Source organism: Muscardinus avellanarius, assembly GCF_963383645.1.
Source record: "Muscardinus avellanarius genome assembly, chromosome: 4".
NCBI lineage: Eukaryota > Metazoa > Chordata > Mammalia > Rodentia > Gliridae > Muscardinus > Muscardinus avellanarius.
In genome coordinates, this window is record NC_137789.1 from 71,347,234 (window position 1) to 71,370,367 (window position 23,134).

Sequence of the window (23,134 nt, forward strand, 5' to 3'; positions counted from 1 at the left end):
TACTGAATCACATGGTTATTATATGTTTAATTTTTTAAAGGAACCATCATACCGTTTTCTGCATTGGCTGGACAACTTTATGTTCCCACCAGTAATCTATCTATCTATCATCTCTCTATATATATCATCTATCTATCTCTATCTCTCTCTTTCTCCTCTTTCATTTGCCCCACCTCACCCATCTGTCTGTCTCTTGTGGTACTTAGAATTTGAACCTAGGGCCATTCTACCTCTGACCTATGCCCCTAGCCCTATTTGTTTTTTTTTTTAATTTGAAACAAGGTCTACCTAAGTTGCAGAGGGCCTTATTAAGTTGTTGAGGCTGGTCTTGAACCTGTGACCCCCTACCTCAACCACCCAAGTAGTGGTATTACAGGTGTATACAACCATTTCCAGCTTCTCTCTGTTTGGAAATGATTTTATTTATTTATTTGGTGCATGATAATTTTACATCATATTGGATGTCAGAATAATACATGCCCACAGCTCTTGGTGCCCTCTCCACTGGGTCCCCCACTCACAATCTCCCCCTACCGCATGCCTTTGAGATTGGAATTAGTGATTTTGTATACATTCGTAGCATTGTTTCAATGATTGCATTCTTCTGTGTGACTTCATCTCCCCACTCCTTCCCTAATCTCCCTCAGTTACTCCCCTAAAGTCTCTGTTTATCTATCTGATGTTGCCCTTATTTTCAAATATTTCTCTACTTTCCACATGTAAGAGAGAATATATTCATTTTTTGAGACTGGCTATACTCACTTAGTATAATATTCTTGAGTCTCACCCATTTTCCTGCAAATGGTGTGATTTTGTTCTTCTTTATGACTGAGTAAAATCCCACTGTGTGTATATACCAAAGTTTTGTGATCTACTCACCCATTGATGGATACCTAGGCTGGCTCCATAATTTGGCTATTGTAAATTGGGCTGCCTTGAACATGAATATGCAAGTTTGATTATAATATTCTGATTTCATGATGCTCAGGAGGGCTATCACTGGGTGATAGGGTGTTTCGAATTGCAATCTTCTGAGAAACCTCCACAGTACTAGTTTGTACTAGTTCCCAATAGGGTTTCTATTTCCCCACATCCTCTCTAGCATTTATTAGTGTGTTCTTGATGATTGTCATTCTAACTAGAGTTAGATGGAATCTTAATTTTTTTTTTTTGGTGGTACTGGGGTTCCTGGAAGCCCTTCTACCTCCGGGCTACACTCCCAGACCTATTTTATATATATATTTTTTGAAACAGGGTCTCTTACGCCAGCGCGGCTGGCTTCGAACCTGCGTGATCCTCCTGTCTCCGCCTCCCAAGCGCGGGGATTACAAGCGTGCGCCACCACGCCCGGCCTTAATTTTTTTTTTTTTTTTTTTGCGGGTCTGGGGATGGAACCCAGGGGGCATTCGACTTCTGAGCTACACCCCTGCCCTATTTTTTATTCTTTATTTTGAAACAAGATCTCACTAAGTTGTGGAGGGCCTCACTAAGTAGCTGAGGCTGTCCACAAACCGTGATCCTCCAGTTTCAGACTTTCAAATGCTGGGATTACAAGCGTGTGCCACCATGCCCAGCTTTAATGTAGTTTTAATGTGTATTTCACTGATAGCTAAAAATGTTGAGCATTTTTTCATATATGTGTTGATCATTTGTATTTTTTCTTTTGAAAAAGAGTCTATTCAGCTTGGTTGCCCATTTGGACTGGCTTATTTGTATTTTTGGTGTTAAGTACTTACGTTCTTTGTATATTCTAGATATTAGACCTTTGTCAGGTGGGCAGGTGGTAAAAATCCTCTCCCATTCCATAGGCTCTCTCTGTAGAATCTTGATGGTTTTCTTTGCTGCACAGAAGCTTTTTAATTTAATGCTATCCCATTCATTAATTCTTATTTTAATTTCCTGAGCTTTTGGAATTGTAATGAGAAAGTTTCTACCAATACCTATATGTTGGTATACTCTCTTCTAAAAGCCAGCATCATTCTGAATAGAGAAAAACTGACAAAATTTTCCTTAAAATCAAGAACAAGACAAGGATTCACACTGTTACCACTGCTATTCAACACAGTACTCAAAACTCTAGCCTCAGAAATAAGACAGAATAAAGGAATCAAAGAAATACAAATAGGGGAAAAAACAGAAACTATCTTTGTTTGCAGATGACATGATCCTTTAATTAGAAGATAAAAAAAAAAAACTCATCCAGAAGACTTCTAGAATAGTTTCAGCAAAGTAGCAGGATGCAAAATCAACCTATGAAAATCATTAGCATTCCTTTACACCAGTCATGAATCCACTGAAAAAGAAACGCAGAAAACAATTCCATTCACAGTAACCTCAAAAAAGAATCAAATACTTAGGAGTAAATTTAACCAGAAAGTGAAAGATCTCCTTTTAAGAAAAGAAAAACTGTGATTTGCAGATCGTTTTTTTTTTAAATGCCATCAAACTGCAGCTCCCTCCTAAAATAGTCTACTTTTAAGGTGGATGTACATCTAGACTCAACAGATAAGTCACATAGGATGAGAAAGAACTGGACGTGGTGGAACAGGCCTGTAATCCTAGTACTTGGGAAGCTGAGACAGAAGGACTGCAGGTTCGAGAACAGCCTCAGCAATGCAGCAAGACTCCCAACAACTTAGTTTCAAAACAAAAAAATAAGAGTTAGGGGTGTAACTCAGAGGTAGAATGTCCCTAGGTTCAACTTTAGTAATCCCCGACACCCCCACATGTGCACACAGATATACACACAAACAAGAGAGAGAATAGGCAGAGCAATCATGATTCATGTCATGTTGAGACTTATAGACCACACTCTTCTCACATATTAATAAGTACTTGTCGATAGCCTCAGCAAGGCCACCTTATATGCAGGGGATGGACTGTATGTGGTTACACTTAGTCACATTAAGAAAAGTTGAATGTCCCAGACGAGAACTGCCAACATTTGTAAGAAGAGTTACCTCGGCTCTCAGTATCCAAATGACTTCAGAGTGGACTCTCAGAGTATTGGCAATTAACAGTTAAGCTTTCACACCTTTACTCCAATTCTGACTTGCTGATTTATGGCTATGAGCAAGCCTTTAGCTACTCCGAGCTTCAGGCTTTTTATTTACAGGATGGAGATAATTTTTGCCTCACCTGGTTATTGGGAAGATTAACAAGGAAAGCACTTTGTAACAATAAAACACTTAATGTTGATAGTTTTATTATTCTGAGTCATGTCATGTTTTGCTTAGTGAAATTCCTAAGTAATTTTTCATTCCAAATTGTTTTGTAATGCCTTTTTTCATATGCATAAAAAGTAGGCTAATGTAACAGAAAAAACTTTAGAATTTGCAACACCCGAAGTCAGGTGCCAGTCCACCTACTTCTGGCTGGGGGACAATGGGCAAGTGACCTCAGTTTCTTCATCTTAAACATGAGCAATAATTTATACTGATTTTGTTATTTTAAGTATCAAATGACATCACATTGGTGAAACTCATTCTTTAGTGTCTATTAATTGCAGATCTGCAATCAATGTTTGTCCCCTACTTTTCGTTTCTTAAAAAACATTCATGTTCTATGTGTACAAAAGTAGTGTAGATTAAAAAAAAAAAAAAGTAGTGTAGATCAGTGCATCGCAGACTTCAGTGTGCATAGGGAGCACCCGGAGATTCGTTAAAATGAAGATTCTGGTTCAGTTGTTCTAGGATTGTGCCTAAGATGATGAATTTCTCACAAGCTTCCAGGTGATGGGATCACAGCTCATCCATAGACCACACTTTAGTAACAAAGGTCTTTGGCTTAGTAATGTCATCCATCTGCTTTCTGCTAATGTTGCAAAATCTCTTAGTAGGCCTCAGAGCTTCCTAGAATAAGGATTTAAAGTCTGGGACTTAATGTGTGGTTTCATTTACATTTCTGGACTCAGAAATAAGGTGCATATTTCTATTATAGAGAAATCTAGTAAGAATCATTCTCAATATAGAGGTTTTGATAATCGTCCATTCTGGGATATCTCAGGAATGCTAAGAAAAACTGAAAATGAGTAAGAACAAAAACATGCCTGTGGCAAAGAAAAACAAAGATTCTCTTGCTTTTCTATGAGAACAATGATTATGGAAGCCAAGAAGTCACTCTAAATGAGTCATAGAAGGCAAAAAGAACAAAATTCCCTTCCTTCTCTTTCTTTCTTTCATGGCCAAATATACATAACCCAAAACCTAACCATTCCAACCACTGTTAATTGTGTATCAGTGGCATGGAGTTCAGTCACATTGTTGTCTGACCAGCACCACCATCCACCTCCAGACTGTTTTCATTATTCCAGCTGAAATTCTGCAGCTATTAAACTATGACTCTTCACTGCTCCCCTCCCTCTAGTGAATTTGTGTTTTCTAGGGTCCTCAGGAAGGTGGAATCAAACAATATCTGCCCCTTTGTATTTTTTTTACTTCATATGGTATAATGTTTTAAAGGTTCATCCACAATGTAGCAAATACCAGAATTTCCTTCCTTTTAAAGGCTAATATTCCATTGTACATATGTATATTTTCTATATTTTGTTTTTCCATTCACCTGTTGATGTATATTTGGATGTTTTTCACCTTTTGGCTATTGTGAATAAGGTGATTATGAACATTGGCGTACCAATATCTGCTTGAGTTCCTGCTTTCAAGTCTTTGGAGAATGGCTGGGTCATATGGTAATTATACATTTAATTTTTTTAAACACCATACTGTTTTCCACATTTTTACACCATTTTATATTCTTACTAGCAATACCCTCTCTTTGGAGAATGGCTGGGTCATATGGTAATTATACATTTAATTTTTTTAAACACCATACTGTTTTCCACATTTTTACACCATTTTATATTCTTACTAGCAATACCCTCTCTTATTTTTTTTTAATTGCTATGGGACTGCAGCTTTCCCCAGAGAAAGAGTCTTATAGGACCTTGGCAAGATAAATATCTTAGTCTTACTGAGTTATTTGCATATTTTTCACCAAGCCTGCCTTTCTTTCTTTCTTTCTTTCTTTCTTTCTTTCTTTCTTTCTTTCTTTCTTTCTTTTTCTTTCTTTCTTGAGCACATAGTCTCTTCAAATAGCTTTTTTTTTTATTTTAGAAAGAAAAATTTTAGCCAGGCCTTGTGTGTGGTGCATATTTGTAATCCCAGTACTTGGGAGGCTGAGACAGGAGGATCCAGGTTCACAAACACCCTCAGCTTCTTAGTAAGGCCCTCCTCAACTTAGCGAAACCGTTTCAAAATAAAGAATAAAAAAAATCACGCTGAAGGTGTACCTCGGAGGTAGAATGGCCTGGGTTCAATCCCTAGTACGAAAGAGAGAGAGAGAGAGAGAGAGAGAGAGAGAGAGAGAGAGAGAGAGAGAGAGAGAGAGAGAGAGAAGAAGAAGAAGAAGAAGAAGAAGAAGAAGAAGAAGAAGAAGAAGAAGAAGAAGAAGAAGAAAGAAAGAAAGAAAGAAAGAAAGAAAGAAAGAAAGAAAGAAAGAAAGAAAGAAAGAAAGAAAGAAAAGGAAGGAAAAACAGTATGTGTAGCAGAAAGAACAAAGCACTTTGTGATATATCAGAAGGAGCATGGGATGTGGAGCCATAAAGATCTTGGTTCTAGTCCTGCTTCATACCAGTTGTGTGACTTTAAGTCACTAAACTCTCTCATCAGTTTCCTCAAGTACCAACTAGGAACAATAGGAATGCCTTCTCCACTTACACAGAGAGCACATGAGATCGAGCATGCTACTGGGTTTCATAAAGGAGACTGAGAACTCCTGGGGCAGCCCTCCCACCACCAAACACACAAGTGTGAAAATATGCACGCACAGACATACATGCACATGCAGACAGCCTTCAACAGAGCTACTCCACTTGATTCATTGTATACTAGGTTTCCCTGTATGATGTGTTTAAAATATAGTTCTAAGGCTAAAAGAAGTTGAAAACTTCTCAAATATGGTGACCTTGCTTCCTCTCATTTTTTTTCTAAGTAGTTTCAACATTTTTTCCCTCTCCAGGCTATCTTAGTACATGGACTTCTAATGAAGGAGAAAGTGGAACAAGACAATTCTCCTTTTAACCCCTTCTGCAACTCTCACATAATCACAGTTTTTCTGTTTTCTTTTATTTTTTAAATTTTTTATTGGTGCATTATATCCATACATCATAATGGGGTAAAAAAAAAAAAAACTTGTGTAGACATATATGCACACATCACCCAGTTAGCCCCTACCCAATCCCTCCCCATCCCCCCCATCCCTCCTTCCCTTGCTTGGCTTAGGGGTTGCCTTCGATATGTTTAAGTACATCGTGTGCTTTAGAGAGTTTCCTTCTTCCCCCCCTCCCTTCCCCTCAGTTAGGTTGTCTTATTTGCTCCTCTATAGGATTTCCTTCTTCATCTAGAGTTCCTCCTATGACCCATTTCACCTTAGCTTTCGCATATTAGGGAAATGTTTTTTTTTTTATTGATACATTCCTAAAGAAATGACCCTACTGCCTGCTTCTTTTTTCTTTCCACTTCTTCTTTTCATCTTTTAGTATGTGAATTTGGGTCTCAGGTCTCCATCTCAACTATGTACAGGAAGCCACCTTGTCGCTGAATTTCATCCCATTTCCTCCATAGTTTGTGACAGAGCTTATTTTCGCTCCCTTCCCTGAAACCTTGCCTTCCTACTTTTCAGGTAAGTGCTGAGCTTCTGATCTGCCTCCTTCTCCTTTGGCACTTGCTTCTTTGACTCCTTCTGTGTGGGAACAGTGGCAATCCCCAAGCAGAAGTTCTCAGCCATCTGCTCCCTTCCCTCTTTATCCCTCTGCTACAGTGTGGACCTTGAATGTCCTGCAGGCTTGGTTCTGACCACAGCACTGGGCACAGGTGGGGCTTTGGGAGTGACTGGATCATGAGGGCCCAACCTCAGCAGGGATTGATCCACTGATGGAGTTGTAATTTGATGACATTAGTGGGAGGAGATGATAAATGCCTGGGAAGAGCAACATGGAGGAGAAGTTCATTTTAGCTCAGGGTTTCAGAGCTCCCCGTCCACGGGTGGCTGGCTCTGTAGCTCTTGGCCAAAGGTGAGGCAGAGCATCATGGCAGCAGAGCCTGGTGGAGGAGAGTTGCTCAGCTTCTGACAGCCAGGAAGCAGAGAGAGTGAAAGGAGGGGCCAAGGTCAAGGAGTGCCCTCCCAGGGCACAACCTCCAACTAAGCCTCCTCCTCCAGTGTCTTCTACATCCCAATGCCATTGAGTTCTGCACCACCACGCCTGGATTTTGCAAAGATCTATTTTAAGAGAACGGAAGAAATGGGGTGGGTCTAAAAAGGAGTTTACGAAATCGACATTCAAATGATTTTCTGACAAAAGAAAAGAATATGGACATGTCTTCAAATAATGTACAAGAGGAAAAGTCTATAAAGAGTACCAATATCCACCTCCATTTGGAGGACACTTAAAAAAATCTGGAGGACATCTAAATTAAGGATTCTTATTTCTCTCTCCTCTCCTCTCCTTTCTTCTTCTTCTTCTTCTTCTTCTTCTTCTTCTTCTTCTTCTTCTTCTTCTTCTTCTCTTCTTCTTCTTCTTCTTCTTCTTCTTCTTCTTCTTCTTCTTCTTCTTCTTCTTCTTCTTCTTCTTCTTCTTCTTCTTCTTCTTCTTCTTCTCTCTCTCTCTCTCTCTCTCTCTCTCTCTCTCTCTCTCTCTCTCTCTCTCTTTCTCTCTCTCTCTCTCTCTCCTCCCCTCTCCCCCTCTCTCCCTCTGTGGTACTGGGGATAGAACCCAGGGGGATTCTATCTCCTCCGAGCTACAACTACAACCCTATTTTTTATTCTTTATTTTGAAACAGGGTCTCACAAAGTTGCAAAGGGCCTCACTAAGTAGCTGAGCCTGTCCGTGAACCGCAATCCTCTTGTTTTAGCCTCCTGAATGCTGGGGTTACAAGCATGCACCACCACACCCGACTCTTATTTCTCTCTCTCTCTCTCTTTCTCTCTCTCTCTCTGTAGCTTTTTGGAGATACATGTCATAAGCCATAAAATGACCCATTTAAAATGTGCAGCACAGTGGTTTTGAGTATATTCAAAGTTGAGTGACTATCACCAGGTCCTAATTATAGATAATTTTACTAACCTCAAAGGAAAACCATTAGCAGTCATCCCCCAGCTTCTGACAACTAGTAATCTACTTTTTGTTTCCATTCTATGGATTTTCTGGTTGAATATATTTCACATGAAGACAGTTATGATATGTGATCTTTTGTGGCTAGATTCTTTCATTTAATATGCTTAAAATTTCATTCAGCCGGGCATAGTGGTGCACACTTGTAATCCCCACACTTGGGAGGCAGAGACAGGAGGATTGCACAGGTAGGAAGCCAGCCTCGCTGGCTTAAGAGACCCTGTTTCCAAATAAAAATAAAAAATAGGTGTCTGGGAGTGAACCCCAGTACCACCAAAAAAAAAAAAGAAAGAAAGAAAGAAAAAAGGTTCATTCATGTTACAGAATGGTCATTATAACATTCCTTTTAATAGCTGCATAATATTCTATTGTGTGGATATGCCACATTTTGTTTACTCATGAATCGGTTCATGAGAATTTGGGTTGTTCCTACTTCTTGGTAACAGTGAATAATGCTGCTATGAATATTTGTTTCATTGTAGACATACATTTTCATCTTTTTGGATATATACTAGGAGCAGAATTGCTGGCTCATATGGTAACTATATTTAGCATTTTGAGGAACTTCCAACTGTTTCCAAAGTGGCTGTGCCATTTTTCATTCCTACCAGCAATACATAAAAGTTCCAATCATATCCTCACTAAAACTTGTTATTGTTTCTCTTCTGTATTTTATCCACCGTAGTGGGTGTAAAGTAGAACTTTAACTATAGATTTGTATCGCACTTATTTACAAACTAAAGCCATGATTTTCAAACACTATGTCCCAAAAAAATCACGAGCACCATCTGCTCTATAAAGATATATTGTTTTTGAGAATGGTAGGGCAGGATTCCTAACTAACTGCTACTCCTGGCTACTGAAAGGTGGAGAGGTAGAAAGAGGGAAGATAGTAATCCTTTAATTTTCACCTATTGTTAAAATGGGCATCATCTATATATGTATTACTTTAATAAAACAAAATAATATCAAAAAGCAACATGAGAATCTCCATGTTTTCTGATTTCTAATTCGTTGGTTAACACTTTGGGAGTCTGGGCTAAAGAATTACAGTTACTAGGTCAAACTTGAACACATAAAATCTGAGTATTCTGTGCCAAGTGTCAAGTGTCACACTATTATAATAATTTGCCAGAATGTTTCAATAAAGGAGCTACCCTATCGATGTTTTCAGATTATGAATCAGTTGCCTGGAAGAAGTGTGCGTGTGTGTGTGTGTGTGTGTGTGTGTGTGTGTGTGTGTGATTAAAATGGAAGAAAGGTACAGTGGTCCATATCCTCTCTGAGGTCCCTGAACATGATTTAATTAATAGAAAAAGTTTGTGACTTGATAAGCACAAAGTGTGTCACTTGTCAGGTTTGCTGGTGTGTTTCTAGAGGCTGATTTTTCTGGCCTGGTGTAACAATCTATAGAAAATCATTCATAATTGGTTAGTAATTCACAAACTTCTATTGAGTCATTCTTCCAACACAAGGAGCTCAATAGATTTCTGCAAGTTCAAATACTTAACGGAAAGATCCATGAATGGTTAAGCACAGGCCTCAAAATGGATACAATTTGTGAAATGTTTAAAAAGTGAAACCCAATAGTTATCCCATATAATCATTTTTTTTTTTTTTTGCGGGTCTGGGGATGGAACCCAGGGGCATTTGACCTCTGAGCTACACCCCCTGCCCTATTTTTCATTCTTTATTTTGAAACAGGGTCTCACTAATTGCAGAGGGCCTCACTAAGTAGCTGAGGCTGGCTTTGAACCTGTGTGATCCTCCTGTCTCAGCCTCCCAAGTACTGGGATTAGGATCGTGTGCCACCACACCCGGCTCATATATCTTTACACAACCTTTTTGATGTAATATTTTTATACGCCCATGTGGGATTATGATTTAAAGAAAATTTGGCAGGTATAATCCACTGTCCATAATTTCATTTTATAAGGACTCTACTTGAACTACCTTAGATGTCCATGAACAGATTACAAAATTAGAGGATATAAACAATATAATTCTACTTAGCAATGAATAAGTAAAATGATGTCATTTGCAGGAAAATGGAAGGATCTGGAGAACCTTGTTAAATGAGATTAGCCAGTCACTGAAATTGAAGGATCATATGTTTTCTCTCCTATGAGAAGCTAGGGAGTAATGGGGATACCAGAGGGACTTCAGATAATGGAGGAGGAACTCCAGTGGAGCCAGGGAGGTGGGCAGGGAAAGGGTGGGAGAGAGGGAGAGTCAGTAGAGGAATAATTTCCATTACGGTATCTGCACATGTGAGAATACTAGTGCCAGTCTCAATGCCCTGCATGTGGAGGGGCAGTGGGGAGGGAGCTGAAGGAAAGCCCATCAAGCCGTGTGCATGTGTGTCATCATCACTATGACCTACATTGTTATGTGAGACTAGAATGCACCAAGAAACATATAAAAGAGAAAAGGAGTACTGTGCTTTATTCTTTTACAGTTTGATCAAGACTCTCCAGTAGTTGCTTTTTTTTTTTTTTTTTTTTTTTTAGCAGAGCTCAAGTAAGGAGGTAGAGAGCAGGCAACAGATAGAACAGGATCTCTCAGTATAGTTATTACAATCAACAATATACTGCCTGTAATCGTTTTACTGGAGATTGCAAACTTGATAATACTGCAGAAAAAAGGGTCTAACGCAAGGACGGCAATAGCAAAAGTAGAGTTTCTTCATGCTTTTCTTACAATACCATTACTCTTCATTAAGAAAGTCAGTCAATGAATTAGGTTTGGTGCACACACCTGTAATCTCAGTACTTGGGAGGCTGAGACAGGAGGATTGCAAGTTTGAGGCAATAAACCTGCTCCAGCAACTTAAGAGACTCTCAGTGACTTACCAGGATCCTGCTTCAAAATAAAAAAACAAAATTAAAAAGGGCCAGGAGTGTAGCTTGAAGGTAGAATGTCCTTGGGTTCAATCTCCAATACCAAAAAAAAAAAAAAAAGTCAGTCAATGGGAAATTGACAAAAGTGAGTAGCACTTTATGAGGGCTTTGGCTGTGCATTTGGGGTAGATAGGATCAGAAAGTCCCTGATTTTAAAAGGATAAGGAATGCAAATTCCACAGACAAGAATCTAACACCAGCAATATGCCTTTACTTGCCCCAGAACTTCAGACCTTTGGAATGAAGGGTAAGAATTAACTAATCATCATAACAAGAACATATAGAAGCAGCACTTTCCCTCAGCCCCCTACGAAGAGATAAAACTGGCTCTAGGACACTGCAATGATCTATAGCTTGACATGTCTCTAAAACTAGTCACACTTCCTAGGGAACTGAATTTGTAAATATGCTTGACATACTTGAGATGAACAGTGTGTTCCCCTGGACAGAGTTCTGGGAAAGTAACTAGGGAAAACAATTCAATGCAGCAATTGATTGAATCTTACTACCTGTATTTTAGGGTCTCTTAGTTTAGAGAACATTCCTTTAATATGAATAAAAGAATCTACTTTAAAAAGGGGAGAAAACATACCTAGGTTTTAGAATACATTCTTAACTTTACTATTCCTCCATTGCTAAGCAACTAAGAGGGCATTTCAGAATGAGAGAGAGGAAATTGTGCCAAATAAACATAGCAAAAATTTAAAAAACACAACCAACTCACTGATTCTCCATAAGTAATTCCACCTGCACTTAGGCTTATCATATCCACCATCATGTGTTTTTTAAAAAGTACACATTTTGCTCCCTGCAAAGCTTATCTTTTCTTTTACCTTTTTTGTTTTTTTTTTTTTTTACTAATTTCATTTCTTAATTATTAACTTATGTCAGATGCCAGGGACTAGCTTGACTTATCTCATTAGGCAGATTCAAGTTTTGTGGAGACAGATGCTTACATAATTTGGGGGCTTTCTTAAAGGTCTTAAACACAAGAACACAAAATTGCAAATGCAATATTAGGTTAAAAATTAGAATGATAATAGAAATCACAGAAAGTTAGAAAAACTTTAAATTCTGACAAATTCCATAAATGCCACAAACTCTTGAAATATTACACAATATTGTTACTAACCAGCATGTCTTTATAATACTGTTCTACATTTTTTGGTACAATACTCTTTGGCTCCTTTATAAAACAGCTATTTTGTAATATCTTTTATGATGAGACTAAAAAAAAAACTTTAGTTGATCAAATTTTGTTTTACATCTATAATTATGCCTAGGTGTCGATGCAAATGGAATCATTTGTTTACAGTTGTCTATATCTGGTGATTGGGGGACTTTCTATAGACTAGAGTAAGATGTTTCAAACACATTTCTCCACTATTTACCTGCATGGTCCTGTAAGAGGTGCAATAGGTTATATTCACAATGTATACACATTGGCCACCTCTATACCAAGGCACTGGGTAGCTCAGCATATTGGATGGTAGATGTAGGACATGTTGCTATAACTTAACTAATTACAGAATGACAGCAGACCAAATAAATATAGTTGCACCTCCATATCTGGAAGTTTCACATCTACTGATTCAATCAAGGATGGAAAATATTTGAAAAAATTGTACCTATATTAAACATGTACAAACTCTTTTCCTTACCTCTATTCTACACAATACAGTATACAATGATCTACACGGGATTTACATTGTCTTTAGTATAAGTAATCTAGAGGTGGTTTAAAGTATACAGGAGTAAGTGCATAGATTATATATGAATACTATGCCATTTTATCTCAGGTGCTTGTGCATCTTCAGTTTTTTGTATCCTCAGGGGTTTGAGATTTGATCTGGGTCACAGACACCCAGATAGAACTATATTGTCAATGAAACCTAAACTAAATGTATAACTAACTTTATTTTCTCTTATCAGGAGTCTAAAATATCCACATCTTCTATATCACCACCAAACACAAAACTGACAATGGTTTTAGCATCTTTAGCAAATTTTACCAAAATATGTGAACACAATGCTAAGGTCTCTCCCAAAGCCTTTTTTCTATGAAAAAAAAAAAAAAAAAAAAGCCCAGTCTGGCTCTTCTGCATCACTTGCCTCAATTCTTCTGCTCCTGACCTCATCTAGTCTTACTTATGGAATAAATACAACATAAGCAACGCATTGAGAAGCACTTAAATCTCCACAAACATTCACCATGTGACCTAAGAGGAAATCAGGCTGCTTCTCCAAAAGAAAAAAACAAACCCAAACAAAAAACTTTCACTTTTCATTACAGAAAAAAAAAAAAACCTACAATAGGAGCTATATTCATGAGTCTTCAGGGATCTTCAGTAAAATAGTTTGGGGACAATTAAAGGAAATTACCTACTTGAGAGGCAAAGGGGGAAAATGTCATGGAAATGAAAGTCAGGCTCAGTCAGTCCTCAAGACTGATCTGCATGCTCTCGGGCAGAGTTTGTCCAGGGTGACTTCTGTCACCAGTGTGTGGAGGACAGGGCGGCAGGTGGGGGCTGGGGAAAGAGGCCTCAAAAGGGGAAATGAGAAACATCAAAGATCAACTGTGCTATCTCAACAGTTAATACCCAGGACAGATCTTACTGGACGCTCAAAAATAAATCTAAATGGAGAATCTGAGGTCAGCCCGGAACGCTGGATTTCTACAATTAGAAAGAAATAGGCAGTATTAGAAAGTGAGCTCTGAGAGTTTGTCCTTCCAGATTAGATCAAGACATATTTGTACCTCAAGGCAGAGAAGTGATAAGATGACTTCTTACAGCATCAATCACTAGTCTCTGATATGAGAAAAGAATGGAAATATATCTCCAGAGAAAGATGAATTACAAAATTGTAGATTTGAGGCCCATTTTTCAATGCTCTTTTTTAATAATATAGGCTATTTAAATCATTTCTCTTTTGGTTGGTACTGGGGATTGAACCCAGGGACATTCAACTTCTGAACTACAACCCCAGCCTGATTTTATTTTTTGTTTTGAAACACTGTGTCACTTAGTTGCTGAGAATCCCAATAAATTGTTGAGGTTGTCCTCAAAGCTGTGATCCTTCAGTTTCCGCTGCATTTAAAATCTTTTGATGTGTAATATGGTATAGTTTTCACACTCAAGGAAACAGAAAAGAAGCTATAAAATTTAAATGTGTCTTGAAAAAAGACACAGAAAAATTGCCAAAATACTGCTCTCTAATATTTCCTAATAGATTCTTCTCGAGTAATTTTTCCATTTCCATGTGAATAAGAAAAAACAGAATTTTTCAAGTAAGTATAAATAATTTAAAATCTGAATTCATAACGGGCAATTAAACTAGAGAAAAGAAAACTTAATTTTTGCAGCTTTCGCTTTAATAAAAATTACAACTTTAATGATCCTTAGAGCACTAAATGAGAAAAATCTTAGAATTTCGACTGTACATACTTCTTTTTTATAGGCTGTTTAGACCTCCTGGTGAATAGAAGCTTCCCTCTCCTTTTAATCCACCTTTACAATGTGGTTCTCCAGACAGCCGTCACGAAGTGCTCTATTGTCCTTCTGTGTCTCCTCAGCCATGGCCACAGTTGGCCACTATTCTGTACCTAAGTTAACATAGTTCGTGGCTGCCTTTTAGATTTTAAAATGTATTATTTTACATCTCCTTAAAATTTCAGATATCAGACATAGGAAGATTACAGGTTCCAGGCCAGCCTCTGCAATTTATTGAAACTCTGTTTCAAAATAAAAATAAAAAGGGATGAGGGTATAGTTCAGAGGTAGAAGACTCCTGAGTTCAACGCCCTGTAACAATTTTTTTCATATATCATATTGATTTATTTTCACTCAAAATTGAATAAAATATTGGGAGTGATTTTTTTTTTGTAATGCTGGGGATGAAACCCAAGGCTTCACATATACTAGGCAAGCATTCTACCACTGAGCTACACTCCAGCCTAGGGGGTGATAAAACACAAACATAAAATAAAATTAGGTCAATTTTATGAGGCCAGATAACATGCTAGAGACTTTGGAAAAGAGTGCCAAGGTTATGTAATGATATGCTCTCTTTTCCAGCCCTTCACAATGTATGAACATAGACTTAAAGTCACCTGCAGAGGTAAACAGCAAGAGTGGCTTTTGAAAAAAGAGCTTTCAAATATTGTCATTATTTTAAAGAAGAGGATCTGAAAGTACAATGGCATAAAACATATTTACCTACAGACAGAACTAAGAAGTAATATGCAAAAATGGAAAGAATTGAGTGCTTCTAGGATAGAAAGGGTGATATGTTGTCTTAACGTTTTTAATCTTGTTTTCACAGCACCTCAGAAACGTTGTTTAAAAATGGTGCAGCATCTGGTTAGAAAAGGAGAGGCAAAGTTGTCTAACTTCCCTGGTAGGGGATGCTCCCTGACTGTGACTTCTCAGCTCTGGGCATCTGGAAGCCTACAGTCAGTAGCTGTGCCCTATAAGGAATTATTATATCTAGGGATTTCAATAAATCCCTAGGAGGAAAGCAGTAACAGAAAAAAATTATACTTGATACCTCTCCGGACAAAGGCTAGAGAATAAACAGCTGACCCTTCTCTCCCCAGCTGCCCCAGAGGTTTCGTCTGTCAGTAGCTCTGAAAGAGAAAGACTGAGTCTGTTATCAGCTGTGGCCACTGAGGATGGACGTAATACCAGCTTTACTGCCCAGGTCCAGAGAACTGTCTCCAAATTCAGGGCTTCTGCAAAACTTTGGCAAAATGATCCAATACCACCTTCCTCCTCTCCCAGGATTGAACCTGGGGTGCTCTACCTCTGAGCTACAACCCCTCAGCCATATTTTATTTTTATTTTGAAACAAGTTCTCAGTAAGCTGAGGCTGGCCTCGAACCTCCGATTCTCCTGTCTCAGCCTCCCAAGTACTGGGATTATAGGTGGGCGCCAACATACCTGGCTCCAATACCTTCTTTAAAGGTTAGGAAAGACAGCAGCATGACTGAGCAAGACTGGCATCATGCCACTCTACTAAAGTATGTGTCTAATTCCAAATTTAAGAAAAAACAGTGCTCTTTTATCTAAAAAATTAATTGTAATAATCAGGAATAATAATAATATCTAAGTCAAAACATACCTCATGAATTAATAGAAATTTGACAGCGCAAAGACTCAAAACTGTTTGTGTTTGCCTCCCGGTCTTGCCTGTTTCTGATGACTTTATCTGCTGTTAATCTATCTATGGCAGCAACACCTTTGGGTTTCCTTGCTCTCATTAATTTTGTCTGTCTTGTCTTTCTTTTTCTGTCCTCCTGTCTTCTTTCCTTCCTTTGTGCTCTTCCTTTCTACTTATTTATCTGTCATCTATCTGTCTGTCTGTTTCTGATCATTTCCCAACTTATCTCTTCTCCAAGAGACTAGAAACTTAGGTTACTTCTATGACCATGTCAGTGGTTAAGGTCTGTGACAGGAAGACTGTAATTAAAATTGAGACTTGGATCTCAATTTACCCTGTATTGACTTTGATAGAGACTAGCTTTCCAAAGCCAGAATACTAAGCCAGAACTCCTTCACAAAATCACACATGATGGTAAATACATAAGAGTGTTGAGTCCCCTGGTAGAAAAGTATTAAATAAATAAAAGACGGAATTTCTTTTAACATTTTTGATATTCAGTACTTCAATCTTAGCCATACATGTTCATCTTTTTACTTTTAATAAGTAACAAAATGAAAAAGTAAAAGAGTCTAAAGACTAATTATACAACCCTTGGATACTATGTCTCACTATTCTACAATCTTTAATTTCTGAGTTAAAAAGATGAAGTAAGTAGGCATGGGGGCACACCCTTGTAATCCCAGAATTTGGGAGACTGAAACAGAAGAATCATGGGGTTTGCAGGCAGCCTCAGCAATTAAGCAGGATGCTCAGCAGTTTGGCAAGACCCTGTTTCAAAATAAAATAGGGCTGAGGGGTAGCTCAGAAGTAGAATGCACCTCTACCTCTGGATTCAATCCCTATTTCTCCCTCTGTTAAATACACACAAAAGATGAACTAGCCAAATAAAGGGTAAAAGATTTTTGAGACTGGTAAACTAAAAATTTGGGAAAAAAAATCCAGGGGAGAGCTCTGTGTGGTAGCAAATGCTTATAATCCCAGTACTTGAGAAACTGAGAGATAAGGATTGTAGGTTTGCAGCCAGCCTCAGCAACTTAACCAGGCCCTCTGCAACTTGGTAAGATCCTGTTACAAAATAAAAAATAAAATCAGGCTCGTGATGTAGCCCAGAAGTAGCATGCCCCTAGGTTCAATTCCCAGTACCAAAACAAGCAAATAAAAAACAAACAAACAAACAAAAACCACAAAACTTAGAAGAGGCATTATAGTAAAGGGCCTCCTGAAAAGAAAAAATAAAGGCAAACATTAAGTGTAAAAATAAATGATTCATGGGGCAAGGAAAAGGAAAGTTACTGAAAAAGAAATAAGGAGATGATGACAAAACAATTGAGGGCAGATTTCTCATGAGAAAAGTCCCTGAAAATAGGTCACTTGTGACATGATCCTGAAAAAGCAGTGTTTTAGTCAACAGATTCTCTCACATGGAATTATCTTGTAGTAACATAGAGTATTCTAGCTTTTAATGAGCGAGACTGCTTTTCCTTGGGATGACTTCATTAAGGCTGGCTTATAATAACAAATAATTTCAATAGCTTTTTTCCACTAAATGAATTAATTTTATGTAATTGAACTCTATTTCAAAAGCAATAATCTCAAATTATATTCAAAATTACTTCTAATGAATAATGCTTTTTAAAAGTGGGTCTCCGCCGGGCGTGGTGGCGCACGCCTGTAATCCCCGCGCTTGGGAGGCGGAGACAGGAGGATCGCACAGGTTCGAAGCCAGCCTCATTGGCTTAGGAAACCCTGTTTCCAAATAAAAATATAAAAAATAGGTCTGGGAGTGTAGCCCGGAGGTAGAAGGGTTTCCAGGAACCCCAGTACCAAAAAAAAAAAAAAAAAAAAGTGGGTCTTCTGCAAGCTATATATTTTTAATCTTTCTTCCTATAGTTTTGGTACTGCGTTTGAACCCAGGGTCATTCTGTTACACTCCCAGATCTTTTTATGTTTTATTTTGAAACAGAGCTTAGTAATTTGCTGAGGATCTTGCTAAATTGCTGAGGCTGGACTCAAACCTGTGATCCTCTTGTCTTAGTCTCCCAAGTACTGGAATTATAGATGTTTGTCACCATGCCTGGCACCAGCTATATCTTAAATGGACAAAATGTAAATAAAATCAAAAAGTAAAACTTTCAAAATCCAAACAAAGTGAATTTTAGAGGCAGAGAACAGAACATAGTAATGCTTTCTCACTAAAACCAAACCAAAACAAAGCCCTCTTAGAAAAATTGAAGGCCATGAAAGTACAGGTCTGGAAAATCAGCATTGGAACAAATTCCCACCAGTAGAGAGGTGATTACTCTTGAAAATTTGCTGCATTATTTCTACAAGGTTACATTTTGAAAGACAGTTTCTAAAGTGTACTGATCTTCATTGCTTCACTGGCCTAAAGACAGTCAAGGTGAAAACAGGTGCCCTGATCTGCCATTATCATCTTAATGACTATTATCAGCAATACTGCAATTCTTTCCCTGAAGCAAAAAGGAAACAAGTTTGGCTTGTAAAGCAGGTCTTAGAGGTTTCTTAGGGCCATAATTGGACTCTGAAATGTCAAAATATGGCAGCTGGACATTTGCTGCTCAGCAGCCTAGTTTAGAAAGATGGCTTGTATTTAGCTTTTTATGTCCAATTTAAATAATGTTAGAGAAAACAGTCTTGTGTGGTCTTGAGCAATTTGCTAAACCTTTGAGGCTTGTTTTCTCATCTATAAAACATGAATTAAAATACCTACCTCATTGGGTGGTTGTGAGAAATAAATGAAATAATGTTTACAAAGCACTTAACAAAATGCCTAGCATATGGAAATGGCTTCAATGAGTGGAAACAAGAGTATGTGAATAATTGAATTTAACCACCTCTCCTCAGGGACTTTCCTTGAGAACAGTTTGGGGCAGATGTCTGCTCTAAGTCAGGGAGAGAATCCCAGAGAACAGAGCCAGGGTGTGGCTGGGACCATGACAGATCTGACTCAATCATATAATAGGGGCAGCAATACTTACATAGGAGCAAGAAAAAGTTGGGAAGAAAAGTTCATAATGAATAATTTTAGAGCCTATGAACTACCATTTGATAGAGGTTTCTGGAAGTATTTTAATTATGGATTTCTGGCAACTTTTAAAGCTGGAAGGAAACCAAGAGATACCTTAGCCAATCTCATTTTACACACACAGAAATGGGTGGAGAAAGGGACAACTTTTCTAAAACTGCATGATTAGTGACAACACTGGGACTCAGAACTGTTGCCTTCCATTTCAGTGCTTTCTTTCCCATGATTTGACACCTTCTGTCACGTAAAGATGACCAAGTCTTGATGAGAGATTAGGGAATGTTCAAAGGAATGTTTGCTATTAGGAAGGAGCAGGAAGAAAAGCGGAAGGCTAGGTAAATCTGGTTCATTTCTTTAGTTTTCCCTCATGTTAATAGAAAGTCAAGAGCAAAACAAAAATATTTCCATGTGAATGTACGACGGATTTAAGTGCTAACCTTGTAATAATTTCATTTAGGCATAAACTATATAAATTTCAGAATAATTTAATATCTAAAACATTTTAGGAACAGCTATCAAAATATATCCATAATACTAAACAATAAGAAATTTATTTCAATTTTTAAACCATAAATGTAAGCAACTTTACAGAAAAAAAGCTAATAGATGTTAAATTCTTTTATTACTTGAAATTAACTTCGAATCTTTATCAACATACAAAATACACTTGGGGTCATAATGTATAATGTATATTTTCCTTATTTTTTTCACATGTTAAATTTCATGAATCAACTCATTATATATACCTGTCAGTTTTAGTGACTACATTGTTAGAGCTTAATTAATGTTACCTTGTTCCTTGTTGTTTCTTGCTTTCTATTATCATTAAGAGTGCAAATATAAACATTTTTGTTTAAATATCCTCTATTCCATGGCCATTTTCAGAGTTATTTCCTTGAAATCTATTCTTCAGCTGGCATGGTGGCCAATCCCTATAATCCCTGTACTTGGAGGGCTGAGATAGGAGGATTGCAAGTTCCATGTCCATCCTGGGCAACTTTGCACCAAAACCATGGAATTACTTTGGTATAAATTTAACAAAATGCATACAGATCTACGAATAATATTACAAAACTCTGATAAGAGATCCAGGAAAACCCAAATAAATGGAGAAGTGCTCCATACACATGAATAGGAAGAGTCAACACTGCCTTGATTATCTATTCCTCCCAACTTGATCTAGCCTCAGTGTAATCCTACTCAAAACTCCAGCACTTTTATTTTGTAGATATCAGCAGCTGATTTTCAGTTGGTATAGGAAGGCAAAAGACACAAATAGCCAATACAGTGTTAAAGGAAAACCGAGTGGAAGAGTTGACACTACCTGACTTCAAGCTGATCACAAAGCTACAGTTCCAAGACAATGGAGAATCAGTAGAAGAATAGACAGATCAATATAACAGAATAATGAGTTCAGAAATAGATTCATATGAATATTGTCAACTGTTCTTTGACAAAAGACAAAGGGGAAGAGATATTCTTCTGAACACATGGTGTTAGAAATAGACATCTGAGCCAGGCGTGGTGGCACACGCTTGTAATCCCAGCATTCAGGAGGCTGAGACTAGAGGATCGCGGTTTGTGGACAGCCTCAGCTACTTAGTGAGGCCTTCTACCACTTAGTGAGATCCTGTTTCAAAATAAAGAATAAAAAATAGGGCAGGGGGTGTAGCTCAGAGGTCAAATGTCCCTGGGTTCCATCCCCAGACCCGAAAAAAAAAAAAGAAGAAAAAAAAGAAAGAAATGGACATCTGTATGAAAAAAAGAAAGAAAGAAAGAAAGAAAGAAAGAAAGAAAGAAAGAAAGAAAGAAAGAAAGAAAGAAACGTAAATCTAAGCCCAGCATACCTGTAATCCTAGGATTTGGGAGGCTGAGACAGGAGGATCATAGGTTTGAGGCCAGCCTCAGCAATTTAGCAAGTCCCTCAGTACCTGAGCAAGACCCTGTTTTAAAATAAAAAATTAAAAAATAGGGCTGGAAGTGTAGTTCAGAGGTAGAATCCCCCCCCCCTACATTCAATCATCAGTACCATAAAAAAGTGAATCTAAATACAGACTATACCCTTCACAAAAATTAATTCAAAATAGACCACAGACCTAATATAAATTGAAAACTACAAAACTCCTAGAAGATAACAACAAAGGAGAAAATCTAAATAACCTTGTAATTGGCAATGACTTTTTATTTTTTTATTTTTTATTTTTTTGGTGGTACTGGGTGTGGAACCCAGAGGCTTTCTGCCCCCGGGCTATACTCCCAGACCTTTTTTATATTTTATTTGGAAACAGGGTCTCACTAAGTTGCTGAAAGCCTAAGTAGCTGAGGCTGGCTTCAAACCCGTGCGATCCTCCTGTCTCAGCCTCCCAAGCGCGGGGATTACAAGCGTGCGCCACCACGCCCAGTGTCAATGACTTTTTAGATACAATGCAATGCCAAATGCATGATTCATGAAAGAAAAATACAGAAGCTGGGCTTCATTACAATTAAAAACTTTTTAAAGACAATATTAAGAGAATAAAAAAATTACAGAGTAAAAAAAAAATCTTTGCAAAACACATATCTGATAGTGGATTGGTATCCAAAAACTATAAAGAACTCTTAAAGTTCAACTCAATAAAGAAAATAACCAATTGTAACTGATAAAAGATCTGATCAAATATCTCACCAAAGAAAATGTAAAGAGGTAATCAATCATATGAAAAAATATTACATGGACCAGGCATTTACCTGTCCCAGGACTTGGGAGGCTGAGACAGGATGGGCTAAAACTCAACATTAGCCTCAGCAACTTAGTGAGACCCTATTTCAAAATCGAAAAATTAAAAATTAAAATAATAAGGGCGAGGGTATAGCTCCATGGCAGATATCTCTAGGTTCAATCACAAGTACCACATACACACAAAATATTCCACATCATTCGTTATTAGGGAATTTTAAATTCAAGCAACAATGTGATGCCATTATATTCCTATTATAATTTAAATTCCAAAACACACACAATACCAAATACAGTGAAGACGGGAGGCAACAAAAATTCTCCTTCATTGTTGTAGATGGAAATGCAAAATTATACTGCTACTATGATAGATAATATGGCAATGTCTTACAAAACAAAACTAAAATACTTATACTTTTACAATACAACCCAGCAATGGTGCTCCTTGTTTTTTTTTTTTTTTTGGTTTTTTTTTTGTTGTTGTTTTTGTGGTACTGGGGTTGAACCCAGGATCTTTTCTACCTCCGGGCTATACTCCCAGACCTATTTTATATTTTATTTGGAAACAGAGTCTCACTGAGGTGCTGAAAGCCTCACTAAGTAGCTGAGGGTGGCTTCGAAACTGTGCGATCCTCCTGTCGATCCTCCTGTCTCTGCAACCCAAGCACAGGGATTACAAGCGTGCGCCACAACACCCAGCTGCTCCTTGGTATTTATCCAAATGAATTGAAAGCTTATGTTCGCCAAAGTAGCTTCCTGTAAATGTTTATGGTAGTTTTATTCATAATTGCCCAAACTTAGAAGCAACCAGGATATTAAATAAGTGAATTAATAAACAAATACGGAATGACCATACAATGGAATGCCACTCATTGCTAAAAATAAATGAACTGTGAAGGCAGAAAAAATATGGAGGAAAGCTAAATGCATATTACTATAAAAGAAGTCATTTGGAAAAGGCTCTATGATTCCAACTACATGACATTCTGAAGAAGGCAAAACTAGGAAGACAGTAAAAGGATCAGTATTTGTCAGGAGTTAAGAGCAAGGGAAAGAAGAATGGATAGGTGAAGAACAAGAAGTTCTTAGAGCAGTGAAACTACTCTGGATGATTCTGTATTGTGGGCATATGTTATCATATA